We start from the raw sequence: 26,523 nt of genomic DNA, 5'->3' as shown, positions 1-26,523 counted from the left end.
AGGGTGACAGGGACTTTCTGGAGTAGAGTAATTGCTCTACACCCCACCCATGCAACACTCACAGTTTTGTTGGTGTCTGCTGGCTTCCCTGGCTTCCCTGCGGACACCTGCTGACACTTCCTGGAGCCGCCTCTGTTGGAGCCGCCCTTGGCCTTGGGGCCCTTAGCCGCGGGGGCTGCCGTGCAGGGGGCTGCCCTCGAAAGGCCGCTTATGACAGACAGATGGTCCAATCAGGGTAGGTGGGAGGGTTGGGGAGGCGGGAAGAAGCACACGAACAGGGAAATGGAGGCAGGGGAGGGGGCTGGGAGATGGGCTGCACACAGGCACTGGGGCACATGGAGGCCTTAAAAATCGAGTACAGCGTGGCCCAGGAGGGTCGCTAGATGGACTGCAGCTCACCTCTTCCCAATGGAAATGGGCGCCGGCACGGTGCTCGCGCCGTGTAGGTCCCAGGAACTGGTCCTCAGATGGTCCAATCAGGGTAGGTCGGAGGGTTGGGGAGGCGGGAAGAAGCACACGAACAGGGAAATGGAGGCAGGGGAGGGGGCTGGGAGATGAGCTGCACACAGGCACTGGGGCACATGGAGGCCTTAAAATTCGAGTACAGCGTGGCCCAGGAGGGTCGCTAGATGGACTGCAGCTCACCTCTTCCCAATGGAAATGGGCGCCGGCACGGTGCTCGCGCCGTGTATGTCCCAGGAACTGGTCCTCAGATGGTCCAATCAGGGGAGGTGGGAGGGTTGGGGAGGCGGGAAGAAGCACACGAACAGGGAAATGGAGGCAGGGGAGGGGGCTGGGAGATGGGCTGCACACAGGCACTGGGGCACATGGAGGCCTTAAAAATCGAGTACAGCGTGGCCCAGGAGGGTCGCTAGATGGACTGCAGCTCACCTCTTCCCAATGCACTATGCATCTGCCTACCTTCTGCCCTGCCAAGACCACAGTTGCAGTACTTTTTTGGTACACTTCTACCACTGCACAGAACCGCGCTGCCCTGGCTGCACTTACTCAGAGCATTGTGCCCTGTTTTGCCCTTCCCGCTCCCTTGCACTTCCTCCCTCCTTTTCTCTTTGCACTTTTTGGTTCTTGAACTTGCATGATCTGAATGGCCTAGTAAGATCATTTGTCTAGTTGTCCTTTTCTTGTTGTACCTAGAAACACTTGTGTAGAGGCATGTTATAAATGACTTATAATATCACATCATTTGGGATGTTCTTGTGGATATATTTGATAATTGTATGTCATATGATAATTGTCCACCTCCAATGAAACTTGTCCCATCATCCCCAGTCTCACAGGCAGTCCCACTTGAGCCCTCTAACTTAAGCAGGCACTCACTACTGAACCTCACAGTCATTCCCGTGTCACTGTCCATGTTTACTTACCAAGGAGACATGCTCGTCCCATGTGTGTGGCCATGAATGCATACAGGATACTGTTTTACAGTACCATGAAGTCCAGTTTGGACCTAGGGATCCTGGTGAAACAGGGTGTGCAGGTCATGTCTGCATCACATGTAATCTGTACATTTAGGGTTTGCTATTGTTTACAGTTGTGGAAGACATGCTTCCTCCCCACAGATGATACACATAGCACATCACACATTTGTGCATTTCAGAAAACCATTGGTTTTTGGGAACTGGTCAATGATGTAAAATCATAATTTTATATCATCTGTTGCCCCTGGGATTTTGGGTAGCAATGTGTGCTGTTGCATGGTGTAGGAGAGCTATGACCACCTTTGTCCGTATGTGTGGAAATGTTGGCTGCATCAGGTCATGGACCATACCAACAGTGTATTGGGAGGAGTGTCTTTAAAACAATGGTGTGTAGCTACCAACTTCAAATGGTGTGATATGCCAGTGTGTATATTTCCTTTGCATTCAATGTCTCTCTTCATGAGTTGGAGTATGTAGATGAGGTTGGGCTGGTGCAGCTAATGTGGTCTCCTGTTTTTTTGTGGGGACAGTCTGACCTTGGGTATATATGGCCATCATGTTTTCCTTCTACTTGCAGGGCCATTTGCTGCATGAATGTTATTATGCCTTTAATCAGTAGGGGCAGCTTCACAAGATAGAGCAGGAGGGTTCCACCAGGTTGTATGGTACTCTGAGTCTTCTCTGAGGTGCAGGTAGGCTTGTCGTGTCCAAAGTGGGTCAAGTGCATGCACCTCTGCTTCCTTTCAGAGCATGTGTCAGTCATGACCAGCCATTCAGTTGTTGAGGTTGTTTGGGTGGTTTAATGTGCTATATTTGGCATTTCAGGTAGTCCAAATGGCTGATTGTCCAGCATCTGTTGTGGCAGGTTATCTACATCCTGTGTTTTTCTAAATCCTATTTTCTCTGTTATGGCATGTATTGGGTTTCGACATATCACACCTTTTTTCTGGATGTGGTGTGGATGTCGAATTATTATGGTATGTAAGAAATTGGTAATGTGGTGTAAAAGATGTGAAATGAATGGGGGTGCATAGTGGGTTGGGGAAACAGTATTGATGAGGTGTGTTAACATTTTCTGGGGCTGGTTAGGGCAGTAGATTGGGGTTGGACAGTGAAGGGAGGACATACATGCTGATATATTTTTGTTGATTAGCAGTAGTAGTTATTAGTTTGTAGGTGAAAGGCAGGATAGTGCATTAATAAGCTATTGTGTTATTATGCTGAAATAGGTGGAATCAGTAGAAGTAGTTAATTCTGCATGCTTTTTGTTGAGGATGGCTAAGGAGGAGTAAATAAATAGGTAGATACAAATCTTGCAGATAATGCAACAATTTCTAGTGTTGAGGATAGTTATAAAAATGTTGAGGTTTAAATAAGAGATATGCCAACACAAAGTTTTGCTGGGACGGATAATGTTTTTATTGAAAGTAAAAAAAAGAAAATATGTTTCAAGTGTGTTAGTAAATAGTAAAAACACGAAAGATTTCTAGAAAAAAAGGTAGCAGATGTGCAATGAATTTGAAACAGAGAAATACGGATATATAGTAAAATGTATCACTCCCAAGTGAAACCAAAATCTAGATATGTGATAAAACATTTTTTGCAAAGGCTAAAAAGTAGACATAATCATTAAGAAAGCTTTTGATATGAAAAAGAAAAATTTTCATTTTCATATTAAATAAACGTAAGAAATTGCTTAAGGTGACTACACTATTCTATACAAATATACAAATATTTCATGTGCTTGCACGGGACAACTTTTGTGATATCCTTAGTGGAGAGTGGAAACACACTTCTCATACTGAAAGATTTTTTAATGAGGAGAGTTACATTCAAGGAAAGAATGTTCCACTAGCTATTTATGAGAGTGGACGTAGCTATGAAGTCCGAAATGGTGTGATTTCTAAAAAAGAAGAAATCATACAGTCTAATAATACAGAAATGGAAACTATAGGTCAGTCAAAAATGAAACAAAAGAAGGATTGTGAGATATGGACTTGCGATCTGTTGTGCAATATTGATAAGTTTTCTTGTAAAGTTTTTAATAGATTTTTGTGAGTATTGCACAAAAATGATAATGTTCAAAGACAGATGGAAATGCTTCAAAGAATAGATGACAGTGAAGTTCATGAAAAAAACAGGTCATTCAGGTCACTCTCCAGCTTGCCTTGATAAAAGTAGATGCAAGAGTCAGTTTCATCATATATGGATGCTGGCTGCACATTATACTAAAATGAGATACCTTCTAGTTAAACTGAATGAGTGCAAAAATCCAGGCATGTCTCTTGCTGATTTAAATCAAATACTTTTGACTGGAACTGTAGAAAGTTTAGTTTCTACAATGCAAATGATAAATATGATGCATTTAAAAGAGTTGTGCATGTAGATGAAACACTTACAGGAAGTGGAAATGATGATCCTATGCTTTCAAAGGATCTGATTGTTCAACAGTATAAAATAAGTATTGCAATGTTTGAGTTGTCTTCTACTTAAATACCTGACATTGTTTGTGTATCTTGTCCACAGACTTTTTATAAGTCTCAAGTTCAACTAGTGTATGTTGAAAACAAAATTAAACACACTGTAGAAGATGTTTGGGAAAAACTGTATCTGTATTTGTTTGTAGAAAAACAATTTGACACAAGTGAGGCACTTTACATTTGTAGACACTGTGTTTGATTTTATAATAAAATACGTATTCCATCAAGTAATGTCTTAAATGATATCGTAGTGCCTGATATCCTTCTTGTGCTTCAAAAATTGAAAATGTTTGAAGTGATTGCCTTGCAAACTGTTCATCCTTTTCAAGTTGTTGTTCGATTGCAAACAACAATGTCAAATCTGCCATAGAATTCATAAGTGCATGGTGTGAGAGGCAAGGTTGTGTATTTACACTTGAATTAGGAAGGAAATGTTCATACTCTAGGAGTGAAGCATGAAATTGCAGATTCTTTGTTTTAGTAAATGGTGTTGCCACTAAAGATAAGAGAAGTTGGCAACAGTTTATCGATAGTGGAAAAGTGAAAAACGCATTGGCGTTTCTATTGGATCACAATGATTTATACAAAGGCAGTCTGACTGTACCAGACTTCTCTATGCTTGATTTTGAGTCAACAAACAAAAGCAGTGGTCAGTTTCATTGTCTATCTGTTGCAGAAGGGAATAGTTGTATGAACCTTACTCTATTAATCCTCTACACTCACATGAAATCATGGGCGACAGTTTAGAATTGCATCAAATGAAAGCAACGAACGGTGCATCAATTAGTATCTAGGAAAAGACATTAGAAGCCCGTTGTTTTCCTGGCCTTTTTCAAACTGGTACTGGAGGGAGATTGGATGATCAGAAGGTGCAAATCTCTGTTTCAGAATATCATTGTACAAAAATGTATTCACAATTCAGCACCAATTTTCAACATTATGTTATGCTGTTGCTTAGACAACTGAGATCGGAACTAGATTTCAAAATCTTTCTGCATGTGAGATGCTGCAAAAGGTGAAAGAAAGAAAATTAAGTTTTAGAGGGTAAACTTATAATAATTCTTGCTAGAATGAGAGGAACTAAAACATATTCGTATAGGAGACACTCTGAGGTTAGATGTATGATCCGAAACATGGGATCTCCAACCTGGTTTGTGATTTTATGTTACGCTGAGTGTGGTTGGGATGATCTTGCAGAATGGATTTGGGAAACACATGACAGCAGGAGAATTGTGTTCTATGGACCCTGTAAGTGTATCACAATTTTTTCATCATAGATTTCTTACCATGTTACACTTTATATGTAATAACTAAAATGGTCCACTAGGCCCTGTAGAACATTCCTTTTGGAGGAAAGAGTACCAGCCACGTGGGGCTCCACATATACATATGCTGTTGTAGATTAAAGATGCTCCTCAGTTTGGTAAGGAAAGTGATGACTGTGTAACTGAGTTCATTTAAAAATATGTTACTTGTTCTATTCCAGCTCAGCACGTGAATGCTGATCTACGGAGCAAGGTGGAAGGTTTCAAAAAAAATTATTTTCTGTTTGTATTTTGCAGTTGATCTTCCCATGGCATGAAGAGAGTGATTTTCTTGGAAGTTTTGAAACTTTTGAAAAATATTTTTTTGCTAAAAAATGCTTAATTATATATCCAAAATGTTAGCAGTATTTGGAGTTACTGGAGAAAAAAGTACACCAAGAAGAACATTTGGCAGCTGAATTGGCAAAAGAGACTCCTGAGGGCATTCAAGATTCTGCAGCAGGAAGACAAAATATTCTTGGTGAGCCATTTACTCAAACTGATGTTGAGCTTGCTATAGAGAAAGTAGAAATTGCAAAGCAACAGAGTAAAGCTGCAGATGTGAATTGTTAGTAAACTTAATATAGAACAAAAAGAAATTTATAATAAAATTACAACTAGGTTCTTACATGGTTTACTGCATGACAAGCCTGAATGCTCTTGTGTGCAATATAAACCTGTATTGTTGTATGTTAGTGGACAAGCAGGAACAGGTACATCTTTTATAATTTATGCAATAAGAGGTATGATCCAAAATGTAACATATTCCTGTTTGTCATGTATTGTAACTGCTCCAACACGTTTAGCAGCATTTAATGTGGGAGGTGTTACTTTACATTGCCTGTTAATGTTACCAGTGGGGCATGACAACAAACTAGAATATCGGAAACTTGTATCAAGTACAGCACAAGAAGAAGGAAAAGTTCTTCAAAAATGAAATACCTTGATTTTAGATGAAGTAAGTATGTTTTCTAACTTGATGCCAGCTTTCATTCACTTGCGAATGCAAGAGGTTTTGAAGACTGACTAAATTTTTTTGGAGGTAAAAATGTACTTGTTTCTGGAGACTTGTTACAATTAACTCCTGTGAAAGGTCAACCAGTTTCTAGAATGGTGCAATCTAAGGATGCTCAAAAAAGTATAGGAAGTATTGGTCATGTTGACCTTTGGAATTTTTTTTAATTCCAGGAATTTACCATTAATATGAGGCAATCTGGAAACTTAGAGTATGCAGAAATGCTTAATAAGATTTGTATAGGTGTTCTTGAGGAAAATGTGAAAGTCGTCTTAAAGGAAAGACTGATTTTTCACATGTTTCATGTAGATTACTGTCTGTCTGATGCTATGTTGACTCTTAAGGAAAGAAACATTTTTGTGTTGCTTTGATGTGCACACTTGCAGAGTGTAACAAGTATAACTCTACAATGCTACTGTCAGAGAAGCAAAATATTGTGGAGATAAATCATGTTATGTTTGAGATGGTCATGTTATGCTTTTAGAGTTGGATAAGAAAGCAAAAGCTTGATTAGGTCAACTATTGAATTCTATTTCTAAAACAGAAGGTCTGGAAGGCCTTTTACAACTGTGCATCAAAGTACAAGTAATGTTGAAGAGGAACTTGAATTTTCAAATTGGTCTAGTCAATGGAGCAATGGGAAGAGTGATTGCATTTCACACTTTTCCTCACAGTACAAGTATTGAACATATTGAAATTAAGTTTGATCATGTAGAAGGAACTCACTTCATTTCTCGGAGCTCTGCACGTTTCATGCTTTTTAAGGATAACTTTGTGAAAAGAACACAGTTTCTATTGTGCTCTGCTTATGCAATAACTATTCATAAATCACAAGGGTTGACTTTAGAATCAGCACTCATTGACATGGTCATACAGTGTTTAACGAAGGAATGTCATATATAGCTTTGCCACGTGTGAAAAATACAGAAGGTTTATTTTTAATAAACTTTGATGAAAGGAAACTGACAGCTGACATTTCTTGCATTGAAGAATATATTAGGTTGTGTGTACTGTATGCTCCTCAACTGAATCTTATACCTGTTCCTGTGAAGCACTCATCCAGGAAACATAAGGAGTCAATGAAAGCACATTCAAATGAAATCAGCCCATGTAAGCTTAAAAAACAACATCATTTTATGGCGTTAGAGAGTCGTTCAACTGTAACATACTTTCATTGCAGCTTTACTAATGAAACATGAGTTGAATGCTATTGTAATGCAGTTTTGTGTATGTTTTTTCAAATCTCTCCATTGATGCTAGAAATAGCTTTTAGAGCAGAGAAGCAGCTATGTGTTGAACTTTCCTTTCTTAATATATCTGTAGATGAAAAGTCACACAGTTTACATTCAGCAATGTTAATCCGATAAATAGTACCTGTTGCAAGTGGAAATCAACAATGTTCTCAAAGTACACAGGAGGATAGTCAAGAATGTTAAATAAATGTCTTTGATATATTAGTGAAAGAAACTGTTAATGTAGATAGGTATGTAGGAATTAGTTCTGAGTGGAATCATATGTGTCCAAAATGTAAGAAAGGGTATTCTACTCAACATCTTTGTGAAAAATGTGTGTATCTGCATGTGCCTAATCAGAAAAGTGTAACATGTTCTGATCTTATAACTAAAATATTCCATAATATGCAATGCAGTGACTGTGGTTGTAATTTACAATAAACTGCAAAATCTGGTTTTTAATAAGTATGTATTGATTATGTTTCAAAGATACAGTGTGGATGGTACGAAAATTAACACATCAATAAAGAATTTTGTAAATAGTCAAATTTCTATTAGTAAGAAAACTTTTAAAACATGTGCAATTATTTTTCATGAGGAGGATCCATTGAATCTGGACATTTCACGACATGGGTGCGTACAGAAGTAGATGTGCTTGTTTGTAATGACTCTATTGTCTCACACCAAGCTAGATTGAAAAAGGGTTTAAAGAATTCTTACCTTATGTTGTTAGAAGCAACGTTTTGTTTTAAAATATATGTGTAATATTCTTTGCAAATATAAAAAACATGTAAAATAACATTTTGAAAAAGAAAAATAGGCTAATACATGTTTTACGTAAAGTAGGACATGGTTTGTTACTAGTATGTTTTTTTTTTAACAGTACTAAATAAATGTAGAGGTAGTATTGTTAAGATTATATCATTTAGAAGAGAAAATTGCATTCTGCAATCTTCTACTTCTGTTTTATTGAGTGTAACACTGTATATCTTAATATTTACAAGTGTTCCCTATAAGTGTGAGATTACATACATGGTTCTATATACATTATTTTGAGTGTGAGGGTGTGTAGAATCTGATGACTGTTTACATATGAAACAAGTAATCAATAGGTTGTAGATACTAAAACATATAGTACAATTAAAAGAAAACATCAAAATAACTGACTGAAAAGGTTACTTTGTTAAACGTATAAATATGTTTTATGTGCAGTGTGGAGTTTTTAGAAAAGTTAGACAATCTATTCAGTCATTATTCTGTGCATATACTTTCATTTTGTATGGTAACTTTAAAATAATTGTGATTAGCTTCTAAGGTGTGCAGGTGGCCAGAAAAAGAATGTACACCAAATTATGAAAGACGTTATGAAATGGCAATGTAGATATCATTTTGTATAATTTTGAATATATTTAAGTTGTTTTGAAAATATGTGTATGATATGTAATGTCCTCATGAACTTCTCATGTGTGTAAGTGGCCATATAAAGGACGCACACAGATTTTATAAGACGTATGGAAATAAAATATCATGTGTTATGTTTTTTGTGTAGTTTTTGATAAGTGTTAATATGTTTGTTCATGTTAAGTATTTGAAATAACACAAAAGAGGTTATTTTTCTCCATTGAAACTTTTTTTTCTCCCTCTGTAGCATGAATAATGAACACAACTTGGTAATGGTTGTGCACTTGGAATACAATCAGTATTCTTTTACTTTGATTATGAGAAAAAAATAAATTATTTTGTAATCATTTTATTATGATGAAAACCATATTACCATTACAGTGGTGATAGTGCTTGGTATAAAAGGCGTTTACCATTAATATTAAGTACATTTTTTTCAGAGTTCATATATGGAAGAAAGAGACAAGGACCTATAAAGGTATTTGGTAAGACTTTGGATAAATATATATGTGCAATGTATATATGGCCATACAAATAATTGTTTATTTTTTAAAATAATATTACTTCTAGCCATGGTTACGGTATTAGCTAATGAATAGCATTTTATTTGCGCGGCTAAGGTGAGCAGCGACTGGAGAACTTTTAATTGCGGCTCTGATAACCGTGGGCACAGGCAACAATTGACAATTTTGAGTACTGAAACTGCATCAAATTAAATGAATTACAATTGATATTGTAATATATTTTTGCATTTCATGTTTAATTTTATCTATTTTTGTAACATAAAAGTTGGCCCTTAAAAGATCCATTTTGGGCGATGGAAAGTGGCGGGTGGAATAGGGGAGGAAAATACATAAGGGTGAAACATTTAACAAAGGGAATTTCAATAAAATCCAACATATATGCCTTTTAATATATTTCTTTTTTAGAAAAATAGGTGGAAAATATGTCCACTTAAAAACAAAAATACAAGGCCTGACAGGTAATCTGATGTTCAGCGATTAACTTCGGCCATTGCTCAATTGACTACCCAGTCGCAGCATTTTGTACACATGACTTTCATCATGATGAGATTGTGTGTCGGTAACAGAGGAGTCAGTGTAGTGGATAACACTGCTGATATAGAGGCTTAATTTCCAGGTTGTTGATATACTGGTGGATGGAGGGTCTGCAGATGGTGCTGATCATCGTCCATACAAGGAATGGGTCCCATGCAATTTTCTTCTGAGATGTTCATGGGCTTTTCGATATTCATCATCTAGATCACCCCAATGGACTCTCGCCAGATGGTTGAGCATTATCGATGTCCCTAGACTTTGAGATGGAATATTGGAAGGCCCTGTAGTAATATATTGCACTTTACAGCACCTTGGAGTGTGTAGCGCCTCACTGAATGTGATGGCATTTTGTTGTCAGCGATAATGTGGCACACACATATAGCCAGTCTATGTTGCCAGTATAACATGCAAGTATATGGCTGGAGACATGCAAGGTACAGGATTTATAATATAGCAAAAAGCTCAATGTGAAGCTGCAAAGTTTAAAAGTGCTCCAACTTTTTTTTCTCTTCTCTGGAATACCTCATGCATAGGAGGCTACATTATTTATATATCTGACTGATTTAATTAACAATTACTAATCACTAGTGCTAACTTATTAACACTAAAATGTAATCTCCATGTACAAAATGAGGTGAAAATACATATTCTGAAATTCGTTTTTTCAAACATGCACTGGAGGTTTTTTTTTTATTCCTTCTCTTGCTGTGTTTGCAGCAAGCAGAGAGCCTGCATACCAGGAAATGATATTAGATACAGTTGTTCCCTGGGTAAAGGGCCCATTGTCCAGAAGTGAAGGGTGATGCTGTCTTTCAACTTGATTGGAGCAAAGTATCTGCAGTTTTATTACGTAGGCAAAATGGGAAGGTGCAGACCTCTGCTGGGGGAAAACTGGCAGGGTAGTGGGAGTTCGGTGATGACTGGGCTCTGAGATAGACGTGCCTAGTCTCACTTAGCACTGGCTTGAGAACTCTATGTTCTCGCTGCGCACTTCAAACATCCAAGATTACAGAGGCAATTCACGCTGACTGGGCCTGTTCTTCTGAACCGAGTGAAAGGAGGTTGTGTGGGGGAGAGAACTGCAAATCTTTGGTAAGCATCCAGAGTCGAAGAGAGGTTATCGCGTGATGTTGTTTGATTAATGTCTGTTCTAAAAATACCAGGCAGTCAGAGTAGCAAGGCAAAAGAAAATCCCCTGCATTTTTATTTGGCATGTTTACAATCATAAAATGTGATGCCTATTTTTAAAAAGGGGTTTATTTGCACTGTATCTGTTTTTTTTCTCTTCTTATTTTATTACCAGTAATGCTGAAATGTAAATGGCAAGAATTGTGTCATGACATTGTAATTGTCTGCAAAATAATACATATATAAACAAATGCTTCAGAGTTTTCATTACTTTGGGAATTGCATATGTGGAAATGGGGAAGATTTGTGTTCTTTGGTAATACATTTGCCAATTGGCCCATGCAGATAGAATAATGAACAGAACACGCAGTGGTAAATAGGTGGATGCGTGTGTTCCCCTTGCATGTTTGGGGGATTATAATACAACATATAGATCACTGGGGCTCTATGAACCAGTAATGAGGCCTATTGGCGCATAGATCATTGGTGGAAATAAATCAGTGATGCCAGCCACAGGCTGTAGGTGGCACTATACATGCAATTGTTGGTCCTCTTGTGCATAAGTCCAAGGCCTCTATATATCACTAGATGGTATTCTAATAGAAAGGAAGGTTTTGTGTATGATGGGGTATAATGTAGGGAAGGAACATCATGCTCACCACTAAGTAATTTACTACCACAAAATAACGCCAATAGTACATATTACTAAATTCTCCAATAAGGTGTAGCAAAATATGTTCACTAGAAGGATGTGAGGCCAAACCCAATCTAAATGCAAGGATAAGTTGTTACCAAACTACCACTATTCTTCTGGCGGTAAGAAAATACCATCAGACCGCAAAATTACACAAAATATCCTACAGCCCACAGTGTATATTGTACTTGCAGAATGTGCAAATAACTCAACACCTCTTTCCTTGAGTGGTGTTCCTTCACTTTAAAGAAGCGCCAACTCTCTGCGGTTTTTGTCATTCCTGTGTGCTTCTTCCTTGGTGGTGAAGGATTGTCGACCCAAATGATGACGTCATCCTCACTGCTTCTACTGTCATGGTAGGATATGTTGGAATGTCAAACCAAGGAGGAAAATATAAAGGAATAAAGATGACAACACGAAAAAAGCAATGCTGCAAAAAATGAAAAAATGTAAAAAAGAAAACAAAAAGTAAAACAAAAAAATAGACAAACTAAACAAATCACAAGACAAAGGAAAATTGGATTTTGGGAAAACCGGGTAAACAGGATGAAGAGATTAGAGTAACTTGCCAAATGTGCTTGCAGTTACTCAGAAACCTGTTCACTAGCAAGTACAGAAAGCAATGATTGATGCAAAGTTATGTTTTTGTGAGTGTGGTGATTATTCGCGGCTACAAACTGCTGCGCCATCTGATTGGACAGTCTTGTATGTGCGGTGGTCATCAAACGGCGTGGGCATAGCTGCATCGATACAGCGTAACATGTGATTGAATGGTTCGTTGGCTTGTTTACAAGTCACGGGTAGGCGCGGTGCCGCATCGCGTATTATGATTGGCTGATGCATTTTGCAAGAAGAGGTATTGCCGCGTGTAAGGGAGGAATGGTCGGTTTGGCCTTCCTATACATTCGGAACAAAGGAGAACTACTGCTCATGCAATAGTGGGGAGATGTCCTCCATTACCCTTCCCTGGTGACGGTGGAAGCGGGGTTATTGCATGACACATTTGGACTCCATTTTGTGTCTCTCCCGACTCAATTTTTGGACTAAGGCACACTCTCCCTCTCCTCTCCGCTGTCCAGCGCCGTGCACTGCTAACACGGACAGCCCCCACCTCCTCCTCCCGTGCCTGCATTGTCCAACCTCAGTTCTCACTAATGTTCTGCCGCAATCTGTTACAAGTATAGATTGTATTATTTTTCCTTTCCTCTGAGCTCATTGCCCTGTGTGTGACCGGAGTGAATATTGCCCTGTGGCCCATTCATCTCCACAAATCTGCTCTTGCTCCTCTCACCCCCACCTTTGGAAGTTATTGCCTGCAGAACCTTTTGCCAGTCGGGTCTCCCTTTGATGTAACATAAGTTTGACCCTTCCCCACTGACCACTACTGAGTGCCCCCCTATATAACTGGGCTCATGTCATATATTACACTTAAAACCAACACCTGTCAAACTGCCCATCCGAGCTCGGTGGTGCATTAACCGATAAATCCCAGACCAAGCCCTCTGATAACGCACCTGGAGGGCAAGACCCTTGCACCCATTACTTCTACAAAGGCCTGAAACAGAAATATGTTTATAGATGTCTACAATGTATAAGTGTTCACACATTCTAAGCGTTGTTTTATGTTTCATTTTTCTTTATATGCCAGTAGATGTTGTGTAGCTTAGTTACATACCTTTACACCGCCCAGATGAGCCCAGCCGACACACGTGCCACATGAAGCAACAGTTCCAAAGCAACCTATCCTGTGAAGCCGGCCCATATATTTGATATACTGTATTGTAATGTCCACCAATCCTGATGTAGTCTGATGCACCTATAGGGAAACGTCTCCAAAGCTTAAAATGTATCATGCTTGTACTGTTTGGCAGAGTGCTCTCAGGCAGCAGAGTCCTCTGCATGCAATTATCTTTATAAAGAACTTTCTCTTGCTCAAAACCTTTCTCTTGTTTTCATTCTCTGCTGAGGTGTGTCCTTTATTATAAGGTTTATAATTGTGTTTGGGGAGTGAGCACCTTCACGCGTTACAGGAGTTCTACATCCCACTAGCTTATTTGTACATGTGGGTTATATCAAACAGCATGGGAATACTCGCACCCATACTTCGCAATGTGTGATTGGTTCATTTGTTGGCCTGTATAATGTGTATGCGTGGATACGCAGCACGTGAAATCATTGGATGGCGTATTAGGCACGAAGATGAGTTACCATGCCAAAGTTACAGACATTCTATTGGCTCATTTCACACATGTAGGTTACCCTCTCCCCCAGTCATTGCTGTGCATAGCCGCTCATTTATCCTTGTTAGACGCTCCTATAATACATTTCTTTTCAAATATATAAATATATCTTCATATATATGGTCAGTAGTCTTGTAAATATTTATTTTTAAATTTATTGACAGTTACTGAATGACTTTAATACCTGTTCATGAACAGTACATTTACATGTAAATACAAGTTAAGTACATATGCAAACTCATTGTTTGTAACAACAGGTTTATATAGGGGAATGTGTTTGTCCAATTGTTTTTTATTTTACTTTCTAGACATAATACAGTGCTTTGATCCGCTGAATTGTCTGTATCATTAATGTTAATTATGTATGCAATAGAAAAACGCTTGAAATTCAAGGAAAACACTTTAGTTGCAGGGACGTTAAGTTGAGAACTTAATGCAACAAAATGCTAGAAATTCAGCTAAAGCCACCTTAACTTCACACCCCCTGTTGCACAACCTATGACCACAATGATGACATCACAGATCACATAACTACTGACATCACTAATTACATGTTGAATGAGAACACTGATGACATTACAAATCTCATCACTGATGCCATCACTGGTGTCCACATGACTTACATTGTATATAACTGATTTCCTCAATAATGGAATTGGACTTAACATCATTTATAAGTTAGCTCATGAAGTGTTTGATTACCTTAATAACAATGTAGGCTGCAGACTTGGCCATGACAAAGGCTGGGGTCACTGGCCAATACCAAAGGCATAGCTAGTGGTCAGTTACTGTTCAAAAATACCAATGCGCATGGTTAAAAGGCATGCCTAGTAGCCCATCATTGTTTTCAAATACACATTGAAAGCTGTAGTCAGTGGCCATTGCTAAAGGCCATAGCTAGTGCCCATTAATATGTTAGAATATACCGTCTGCTTAGTTCAAAACTGTGGTCAATGGCTAGTATTGTGTTGAAGACCATGTCTAGTGACTGGTTATTGTATATAAAATACAGTGGGCACGGCTGAAGGTCATAGCTAGTGGCTGGTTAGTATTGTAAAATATACAGTGGACATGGCAAAAAGATGTACAACCTGCTCAAGTTCAAAGGCCATGGCTAGTGGCAATGGATATGTTAGAATATATAGTGGGCACAGCCAAAGATAGTGGCCACTGGCCTGTATTGTGCTAATCTCCATGGGTAGTGCCTGATCAGTGTATATAATATACAGTGGACACGGTTGAAAGCTGTATCCACTGGTAAAGGCCAAAGTCTATGGTTGGTAGCATGTTAGAGTTTTAAAATATTCAGTTCACATGAATGAAGGTTGTGACAACCGTTCATAACTGAAGACCATGAATAATCCCCATTCATGTGTTAGAATATATTTGGTCATGCACACTGACCATGGCTGAAAGCCATGCTTAAGGCTGGTTATTCTTGTAATTAGTGATGTCAGCAGTGATTTCATCTGTGATTTCATCTTTGTGGTCACAGGCTGTGCAACAAGGGGTGCAAAGTTAAGGTGGATTTAGCTGTATTTCCAGGGTGTTGTTGCATTAAGTTATCACCTTAAAGTCCCTGCAACTAAAGTGTTTCCCTTGAATTTCAAGAGTTTTTTTTTTTTACAATGTATTGCTCACCTTAACGTCCTGGCAACAAAAGCTTTTTCCTTGTATATAGAAACGTCTTCTTTAAAAAATTTTAATAATGCTGATATGTTCCCTAAATGAACTGTTTCACCATTTCATAAAATATGTAACTATTACCAATAAAATGCACATCGATGATAAATCTGTATACTTATTAAGCACATGTAATATTCTGTAATTGCAAGAAAACATTGAGATACCAGTTAAGCTTTGCTTGCAGCTAATATTTACTTTGCAACTTTATAAGTAACTCAAATGAAGAAAGTCGATCATGCACTTCTCTGATTGACATGACATATCTGAACTCAAATAAGGTGCTTTTCAAAGGCATGGCTCTTCCGGCTTTGGTTATTTGCATTTTGTAGCAATTCTGTGCATGATATAGCATAATATACGCCGGCATGCATTTTGTGAACTTTAGTAAATAGCTCTACGTATATACTGTGTTGACTTCAGGACTAACATTTTTGATATTTTAAATGTATGCACAATTATTTTGTGTGTTCTGAATTTGGGTGCATTGTACTTTGTCTCTGATGGTGTGTGTCGGAGTAGGAGTGGGGGTATGGGCTTTCATAGAGGATTGAGAACGAAGAGCAGAAGATTTCACAAATGCTAAAAATAAAGAAAACATATTTACCACCAAGTTATTCCTTGTGCAATGGTGAATGGATTTTTTTTTTGTTGCACCAATCAATATCACATACATATTTTTGCACAAGAAGAGGAACAATGGAATGTTGCCAATGTTTCTGCGTTCATTAAAATACACGGGCGAAACTCAATATGCTTGAAATATAACTGTAACTATATCACATTACATTATGGATCCATCAACATGCTGATGCGCTGTCATGTTTTATTCACATGTCAGTGCAACTACAAATGTGGTCACAGTAAAAATAACTGCAGTTATTACAAATCACAACATTTTCTAGACAACACAGCACAGGCATGCATGCGTTCCAGAACATGTAACAATGGCTTAATGTAGCACGGATTTCACCCACATTATTGTTTAGTCGATGCAGAAAAAAACAGGACATCAGCCTTCAAGCCAAACAACATGTTTGAAAATATTCGAAATTGGAATAATGAGTTTTCCCTGTACATAATAGATAAGAAATAATGCCATTTATCATTAATTATTTTAATCCATCTACCCCCTCGGGAGATGGATGGCCGCCAGAGAATACGAGATGTGGCCCAGGCAGTCAAGACAGGCTTTTCGATCTTGGAATACATATGTCACATTGAACCAATTATAGCCATGGCAAAAATATGCAAGTGTAATTATTAATGATGATTAAAAAACTGTAAATATAAACATATGTAGAAGACAATTAGAGAACTATGACAAATGTTGGGGATATATCTGACGTCAAACTGGTTTTCAATTTACTATAAAAGTGAGCACACCTATTTCTAAAACGGTGGTTCACACCTCATATAATCAGAGAAATTGTAGCCTTGCAACACATAGGGCCTCATTACACGGTAGGCGGTGGACCAAGGTGCTATTAGCACCTTAGTCCATGCCGGTAAAATACCGGCACCGCCTTGGTGGAAAGGGGAATTACCGCCCTATTCCAAGGTTGGCGGGGTGGTAATTCCCCCTTCCACCATTGCCCTTCCCCATTCACATTGTTGCCCCATAGGGCATAATGGGAATGGGGAAGGTGCTAATTACGGTACCGCAAATTTGCGGTGCCGTAATTGGCACCAAGGTCCCTTAGCGGGTTGGTTTTTAACGCCTGCTAAAAGCAGGCGTTAAAGTACCAACCCGCTAAGGGACCTCGTAGTAAGGCGGTGAGGGTTAACGGTCACCGGTACCATTACCGGTGACCGTTAACCCTTACTGCCTACCGTGTAATGAGGCCCACAGTGTTATTTTAAGAAATTCACTGGCATAGTATCTTATCATATGATTTGGTATGTATAACGTGCCTGTACACAAATGTATCCAGCCGCCACAAGACAAGGGCTGCGAGAAAGACGGAAAACGAGACAAATGATCCTACTGGGCCTTGTGCCATTTGGATCGTGCAAGTGAGTCAACGAGAAGTGCAAGGGAAAGGGAGAGCGTAAAGTGCAGAGGGAGAGGAGGGAAGAGTGCGGTCAGGGCAACATGGCTCTGAGTAAGTGCAGCCAGGGCAACGTGGCTCTGGGTAAGTGCAAGGAGTCAGGGGACTGTAGGAGTTGCAGTTACAGCCCCTAAGTGTGTGGTAGGCCAGGTGACAGTGCAAGGTGACTGATCAAGGAGGAGCCTGGTACCCAGTGAGGCACTGAGTGTACCAAGCAGCCAGTCAGGGAAACAGACAGGTATGTTAACAAGGAAACAAGACAGATACGGTAGCGGGTAAAAGGAAGGTCTTGAACAGCTTCCGGAATTTGAGATGGTCCAGCTCAAGTCTGAGAGGGGCAGTGAGACTATTTGAGAGGGCGGCACCTGCATATGAGAGAGATCTCCCCCCCGACTCTCTGCTTGGATAAGTATCTGGCACTCAGAGAGTTTGAGGTAGCACAGTGAAGGGAGCTCGTGTGAAGGTATTTCGGGAGAGATAGAGTGAGGACCCTGGCCCCAGAAAGCCTTGTGGATCATGCAGAGGGTCTTGAACTTGAGTCTTTGCACCACCGGGAGCCAGTGGAAAGATTTCAGGGCTGGAGAGATGCAGTCCCTGGACTTGAGTCCAAGGATACGTCTTGCAGTCCTGTTCTGGGTTAATTGCATGGGCGAAGGGTAGAGTTAGGCAGATTGAAAAAGAGGCTGTTGCAGTAGTCCAGCCTGGAGAGAACCAGAGCTCTGGAGACAGTGAACTTCTTTGGGAAAGTTTGAAAAGGTAGAATGCCTCTGAGGAGGTGGAGTTGGAAGTGGGCCTTCTTGGCAAGGTCTGTGATATGAGGAGAGAAGGAGAGAGTGGATACAAAGATGACACCAAGGTTTTTTGCCTCACTGGAAGGTGAGGGTAGACGGCCCAAGGAGGCAAGCCTAGAGCAAGTGGGGGAACACGGGAGCAGAGGACCCAATGAGAAGGATTTAGTCTTACTGCCATTGAAGCAGAGATCGTTGAAGGTGCACCATTCCTAAATCATGGATAGCCAGGAATGAGCAAGGAAGGAGTGGAGCCTGAGGTCAGCCTTCAGGAGAGCTGAGTGTGATCCATATAACACTGAAAGTTATAAGATAATGAGGAGATCAGGTGGGCCAAAGAGGCCAGATAGATATTGAAAAGCTAGGATGAGAAGGTAGAGCCCTGGGGGACACCACATGTGGAGATAGAGGTGGTGGGGAGAAAAAACCCAAGTTTGACCTGGGCGGGTCGGTCCAGGAGGAAGGAGGTCAGCCACACCAAGGCCTGAGTGGACAATTCATGGGTTAAGTGCTTGCCTCTAAAATTGAATATCAGAATAGCCACACTTAGTGCCAAGACAAAAAACTGAGTATCATTAATTTTGGAAATGATAGCAATGATTATTACAGCACTTGGAAGTGGGAGTAATCTGGTGCTCAGGGGTACATAAAAAAACAAAAGAACAGTTAATTTTATTAGAGAGGAAACTTGGGTGCACATGTACATGCACTTTGCCCGTGAAAGTACAGCACCAAAACTTTGGTATTGTCAAAATAATGTGATTCCAAGACCATCTATAAAACCTTAGTTTCTATTTCTTGTGATTTAGTCGAACCCCAGTCTTAGGACTGCGGAACAGAAGAGCAATAAAACACATTTGAGTACAAACATTTCTGAATATGCAATTCTACACATGATAAGAATGTACCATCATAAATCTCCCAAATTATGAATGGGTCAAAGTAGGAGAGAGTTATTTGCATCATTTCGGGCTTATTCCTCATTCTATTGACATATGTTTCCTTCAGCATTTCTGACTTTTTCTACAATAGGCAGCTCTGTACGGGTTGAGCACTCGCTTGATAAGTAGGTATTGGTGACATTATTCCCACATTCCGCAAGGGGATTTTAAATTACCCTGGTCTGCAGAACTGAGCCAGTCCTTGTTCCTGGCTTGAGAGCAGCAGGTCACTAGCGGCCGATGGCACTTGGAGTCAAAGTTGTAACTGAGTCTAGCTGTATGGACATGGACAAAGGTCATGCTGAAGGCAAAGTAGCCACGGGTCATGGCTAGAGGCAATGGACAGTGGCCACTTTGGTATAATGGGGGTGTTTGGCCATCATCAAATTCCATGCCCTGTGTAAAGTAGCGGCTTGCCATGGCCTCTGGAAGGCCAAGCTCAGGCACATAAGCCACTGAGCTTGGCCATAGGTCACTCCAGTTGGCACAGTGAGTGGCATATGGTTGCCTCATCCAAAGTGGCCACTGGCTATGGCAGCAAGCAATGCCCCATTGGTACTGGAGCCAACTCTATGACAGAGTATGTAAAACCAAATGGAAATCATTCATAATATTCAGTCAAAGGGACATCTGTTTACATGTACCTTACAAAGCTGACATTCTTTTAACACATTTTGTCGAAGGGAAGGTATGGTCCACGAAAAAAAACCTTCATCAGCTACAGTTAATTAAACAACCCTAACTTGCCCACCACCATCATCAAACAACCATAACTCATCTAACACCAGACAAGGCTCCTGTAGTCACTAATATCAACGCTAAATGCATGCCCTTACCCACTTTCCACACAGGGCATGTGCAGAAAAAGAGCGAAGGAAAAATAGCACTATACTATCTTGTTATAGTCACTTTAAAGTACAGGTGAGGGACAAAACAAACAAAAAAGAAGCTGAATTGAACAAGATCCGATTTTCCATGACACTCACCACACAATGGGGAGTCGTGAGCAGTGCATGGCAGTGGACGAGTTCTAATTTATTACTCACACTTTGCTATCATAAAATAACTGTAACACGTCCACTGCCATTCACTGCTCATGATGTCAAGATGTGTGTGCCTCTTTATCTGTTTTGCATATTTATTAGATCGTTCTCATCATGACAAGAGGGTGATCAGCAACACACTGCTATCTATATCTTAATGCACTGCGTTGACGACGACACTGGTTGCATGTATGACCACAGGTTGACAAAAAGCTTACAAACATACATATTTAAAACTAAAGTGAAAGGTTAAAATATCACTTTATGAATAGAAACCAGAAGCTTCAAAACATTTACAATTCACAGCAGAACACATTTCATCATTTTACTTAATTGCAAAGTCACAAATCCATCCATTGATACAAGATGTAGAGCACAAGGATATCTTCCATCAAATGTAGACCAAACAATAACAGACACGTTGACGTAACACTTAAAGATTATTTGGAGCATTGTTTGTAATGTATCCCTTTTTCTAGTATTTGTCTGTTGAAATATGTATAACATAATTGATAAGATTGATAATGCCAATACGTACCTACCTAAAATGCTTCATGTGAGGAGAAATGCATAATAGGTAGTGACGCAAAGTTAAGAAAGAACAACAATAGACAGAAAAATGGTATAATTGAAGCTGGATTTATTAGGGTCGTTTGTGGGATTGACGTAATTGAAGGGTGAAAAGTGCTGCAAGCGCAGGGCGGGTTTCACCGGGCCACTGAATAAGGACATAAGAGACGTCTTTATGTTGGGACTGGGAGTGACTGCCCGCGGGTGGGAAGTCCTCCCCTTTTATTAATGGTGGTGCGCGGGGTCAACTGTCATGGTTCCCGTGCACACCGTAACATCCCCTTCCAACGTTCCCCCAAAACATGAACATAAAACATTAACCAACACTGCAGAACATAGTCCTTTATTAAACTTGCGATTCATCACTGCTTACTCCATCACAGAGTCCCTCAGCCTTTCAGGGTGCTGACGGGTAACCCGCTGGGGATATCTTGGCTGGGGATATCTCGGCGGGCCTGGCACCTCGTGGCCTAACGGGTTTGTATCGGGTGTGGAGGGGCTCCAGTCATCTCGATTGTCTGTCATTTCTCATTCACGATTCCTCTCCTGGTGTTGGCCCTCGTCACTCTCGGGGACCACTCTTGTCGGTGTGCCCTTGATGCGACGCAGCCAGCTGCAGTTGTGGATGAGGGATGAGCCCTCACAGATTGCTGTGATTATAGTTCCTTGTCGAGCAGCCACTGTACGGGGAACTTGGTAATGTGGAAGGCAGAGCTTGTGCAGGGTGTTTCTGCCCTGGCTAGCACTTGATCACCGATGTCAGTGGCTGTTCCATGAGGCCACAGCAGACTGACTCTATGGCATTCGACTGCTCCTGTCGTTCTCTTACCAGGGTGGGTTCAACCGTGCCCGGCGACCGTACATCGCGATCCAGGATTGTGGAACTGACTTTGCATCAAAACACTGCTTCAGACGGGGATACAGCTGTGGTTGAGTGTGGCGTTGTGTGGTAGGCCATGACAAACTCTGTGAGGGCGGGCTCCAGTGCTTGACCCCTCTGCAGATCACTGTGGAAAGTTTTGTTAAGTGTCCTCATAAACCTCTTGATGTCGCCATTGGCCAGCACAGTGTGATTTGGTGGTGCTCCACACTATAGGCTGTCAGGAATGTGGACAATTCTGCTCTTTGAAAGGAGGACCCGCTGTCCGTCCTTATTGGCTCTGGGAATCCGAATGTGGTGAACGTCTCCTTCAGTATTGGTATGACAGCTTTGACGGCCATGAAGTCCATGAACTGTACCATCAGGTACCTTGAAAATGTATCCAATAACACTAGGAAGTGCTGCAACTGCAGTACGATCCCAAAATCCATGCCGAGGGCATTCCACAGAGCGTTGGCCCGTATTGGGGAAGCAATGGGTGGCCCTTTGGCAGGAGGCCCTGTCACCTGGCACCAGATACACACTGCAACTATCTCCTCCACTTTTCTTTCCATCTCTGGGAAACACACCTTCTCATGGAGCCTAACCACCATCTTGGTGACCGCTTGGTGGGCGACATGGGTGAGTTCATTCACTGACTTCTGAAGGGTTGCAGGGATTACCAGTTGCGTCCGCCTGAGCAGCACCCTTTCCAGCCCCACGGTCCCCAAAGAAATGCTTGTGTCTCGGGTGTTCGGATTTGAGTGATGCTTAGAAAGTCTTTCCACTGTCCAGACCTTAGCTGCTCGGTCAGCTCCTGCAGGCCTGAATGCTGTTGGGTCACTTAGACAACTTCTGCCATGGACATTAATGTGGGGACTGCCGCTTGCGTGACCAATGCAACCGTGGCCTCTGGGTCATCCATGGGATCTCCCCTCCACTTGCCGGAATTTTTGGATGGTGAGGCATGTAGTCTGCACGGTTATCAGCCCACGCCCTGTAGGTCAGCGTTACATCATATTCGTGTAGTTGATGGAGCCAGCATTTGAGGCAGGTTGGGGGCTTGGGCGCTGTCCCTCTTAGGATGGGGACCAGGGCCTTGTGATCCATGACAATATGCCTGTAGATGTATAAGTGGAAGTTCCTACCTCCCGACAATTTGGGAGTATCTGTTATGCTCACCAGATATCCCCGGGGACGTCTGGAAGGCTCTGAGATCTGGAACCCTGGATGAGTAGCTGCCCATTGCTGAATAATGAATCTTAGTTATTTATAGGGTGACCTATCCATCCTACTTTTTTTGTGCAGGGGTGCTTGACTTTTGTGGTGAGCTGCCCGAGTTGCTTCACTGGTGCAGTATGCCTTCCTTGGGCCCAGGCCTGCTGTGACCCCGAATCTGCTGGTAGGAAGGTAGGTTTGTTAATTGTAAGTCTTTGTTCTGTTTATGGTGGGAACTTGTTAATGTCTTTGGGCCTCATTACATGGATGGCGGAGAACCATGGCGCTATTAGCGCCAAGGTTCATGCCGGTAAAATACCGGCACCGCCTTGGCAGAAAGGGGAATTACCGCCCCATTCCAAGGTTGGCAGGGCGGTAATTCCCCCTTCCACCATTGCCCTTCCCCATTCCCATTTTTGCCCCATAGGGCTCAATGGGAACAGGGAAGGTGCTAATTACGGTACCGCAAATTGCGGTACCGTAATTAGCTCCCTGGGTCCCTTAGCGGGTTGGTTTTTAACGCCTGCAAAAAGCAGGCGTTAAATCCCCCAACCCGCAAAGGGACCTCGTAGTAAGGCGGTAAGGATTTACCGGTACTGGTATTTTACCGGTACCGGTAAATCCTTACCGCCATCCGTGTAATGAGGCCCTTTATCTCCTTCTTTTCAGGTGCAAAGGTCTTGATGCTGGCGTGCCGGATGTAGAGGCATGTTTTCTAGGTAAGAGAAAGCACAAAGCACAGTGCCTTTATTGTCTTTTAAAGCTAACCTGTGATTTCTTCTTCTTCTCCTCACAGGCCGCTGTGGTGCTGCGAGTGGATGAGAGTGCGATGAAAACAGGCCCCCAGAATCCGTTAAGGTAAGTACAGCACTGTTCGGTTGTTTAATATTGAAAGCAAACCTGAATATGTCTGTTTTCCTTTGCCGATGCTGCTGTGGTGCTCTGGATGGAAGTGTGGCGTATCGCGATGGAATTCAGGTAAGACTGATGAATTCGATGTTTTGGAAGCACGCCTTCTAATATTGTTTTTCATTTTCTTGTTATTGCAGGTTGCAATGTTCGCACAGCAGCTGTGGTAGCGGTTCACCGGACGTCCTTAAACTAGTACTCACAGGTGAGTGATGTTTCTTCTTCTCTCGGTTTCGACAGATTGCAGCCCAGTTGAGATGCTGAGTGCTGGATGGTGTTTGCTCAGGTAAAACAGAATAATGTAGTTCATCCAGGATTACAGGAAGATGCTGACGACCAGGAGCTGGACACAGTGAGTGTCACGCTGCGGGTTGTAGAATAACACGAAGCGTGTTCTGCAGTCAGGGTGTGGTTTATATAGCCCAGGTAAAGTAGTACCAGGGAAAGTAGTTCCAGGCCTGCCACACCCAAAACACTAGACCGCGTGTCTTGGTTCTTAGAACTAGACTGTGTGTGTGCTTCCATATTGGATTTAAAGGCCCATGCACATAAATGGGAACTAGTTTGAACAGCCCTCCCTTTCTACATATGAGCCTGGTGCCAAAGATGCCAGGACTGGCTCCAGGAGCCCTTTTGCAGTGGCTTTAAGGCCCTCAGGGTTCTGGTGGTATCCTGCTTGTGGCACAACTTGTGCCCCCTCACAGTGGTTATGACAGTATCTGTGCTGCATGTTAGTGAGTGCCTTGCTCGTGAAGGCAATTATTTGCCGTACACCAGATTCCTAGTACTGTTGCAGCACCACCACAAGCCCCACCGGGGTTGCATCCACCATTATTTCTGATTCCTTTGTAGGAACAAAGTATGCCATTGTGGCGTCTGCGGTTAAGGTCATCCTTAATGGTGTCGAACGCCTTGTGTACCACCTTGCCCCAGTTCCAGTCCTGCTCCGTCTTAGTCAGATTGCAGAGGGGTTCTGTGAGGGTGGAGAGTTTTGGGATAAATCTCCCACAAAAGTTGATATTGCCATGGTGGCTGTTGACCTCTGAGGGTGATATCAGGGCTGGGGCCATTTTGATGTCCTCTACCTTCTTGGGGTCGGGAGACAGCCCCCCCTCATGAAAAATGAAGCCAAAGATCCCCATGTGGGGCTCCATGAATTTGCATTTCCTCTGGTTCAGAGTAAGTCCCAGTTGGCCCATCTTCCCAGCACTGCCGTGAGCCTAGCCATGTGCTCCTTTGGGGATGCCGAGTACACCAGCACATCACCACTCACGTTAAGGATACCCGGGAGGCCTGCCAACACCCCCCTTATGGTGTGCTGGAAGACTTCCGCTGCTGACGACACCCCAAAGCTTAGCCGGTGGTACCGGAACAGACCGATGTGTGAGGAGAATGTTGTGATGGCATGGGAGTTCACATGTAATGGGACCTGGTGTTATCTGGCCTTGAGGTCCAACATTGAAAATAGCTGTGCTTCCCTGTGGTCAGGCAGGATGTCGTCTAGCGTAGGTGTAGGATGCCTCTCCCTCCTGATCACCCAGTTGGGTAGCCGCATATCCATCAAAATCCTCACATCCTGCTGACAATTGGTGCTACCCAGCTGTGGGCCCCTCCACCTTCTCAATGATGCCTGACTTTTTCAACTTGACGATCTCGGCCTCCACCTTCTGCCGCATGTAGAGTGGGACACGCTGGTGGCGCAGCGCCACAATTTGAATTGTTTGGTCTACGTGCAAACGCACCTCTTGTCCTTTGAGGCATTCCACTCCATCGAAAAGGGCCGGGAACTGCACGAGTAGGCCATCATTATACGACCTGGAGGTATACCTGAAAGGGGAAGTGCACCAGCCCCAGGTCTTCTGCAGTTGCACAGCTCAGAAGCGTCTCTTTTGCTACGGGTGTCATGTACAACCTGGCCTGCACTGTTAAAACTTCATGTTGCACAAGAGCATTGAAGAATCCTTCGAGTGGCAGAGATGAAGACCCCCCCCCCTTAAGTGAAAATGTGGATATTCGGGCGCTGCAGCCATGGTGGTGCCAGTGAGAGCTTATTAAATTCACTTGCTGGCATTAAGTTGACTGAAGCCCCATTGTCTACCAAAAAATCGAAATCCTTGTGTTCCTGATGGTGATTGAGCAGCAACGCTTTCTTCTCTGCTGCCTTGAGTCCAGGCATATCACTGAGATGAAGAACGCCTCTTCCACGTCACCTGCTCCTTCCAACCTTGACAAGGTCACTGGGCCAGGACTTTCATCTTCATTCACCATGGCCACTTGCCGGTATCATGGCCTGGATGTTGTTGGGGGTGGTCGAGATGTCTGCACTGACTGCCAAGGCACCATGCACATCCTGGCATAATGATTGACATTGCTGCACCACCCGCCCCTGGCTCCCGCCACTGGGCCTGGTTGGTCTTGATGTTGTGGGCCACCACAGGCATCGCACTGCTTCTGGCGCTCCTCCTGTGGT

The sequence above is a fragment of the Ambystoma mexicanum genome, chromosome 6p (genome assembly GCF_040938575.1).
Source record: "Ambystoma mexicanum isolate Mex_15411 chromosome 6p, UKY_AmexF1_1, whole genome shotgun sequence".
NCBI classification, from domain to species: Eukaryota; Metazoa; Chordata; class Amphibia; order Caudata; family Ambystomatidae; genus Ambystoma; species Ambystoma mexicanum.
This window is presented reverse-complemented; position numbering follows the sequence as displayed.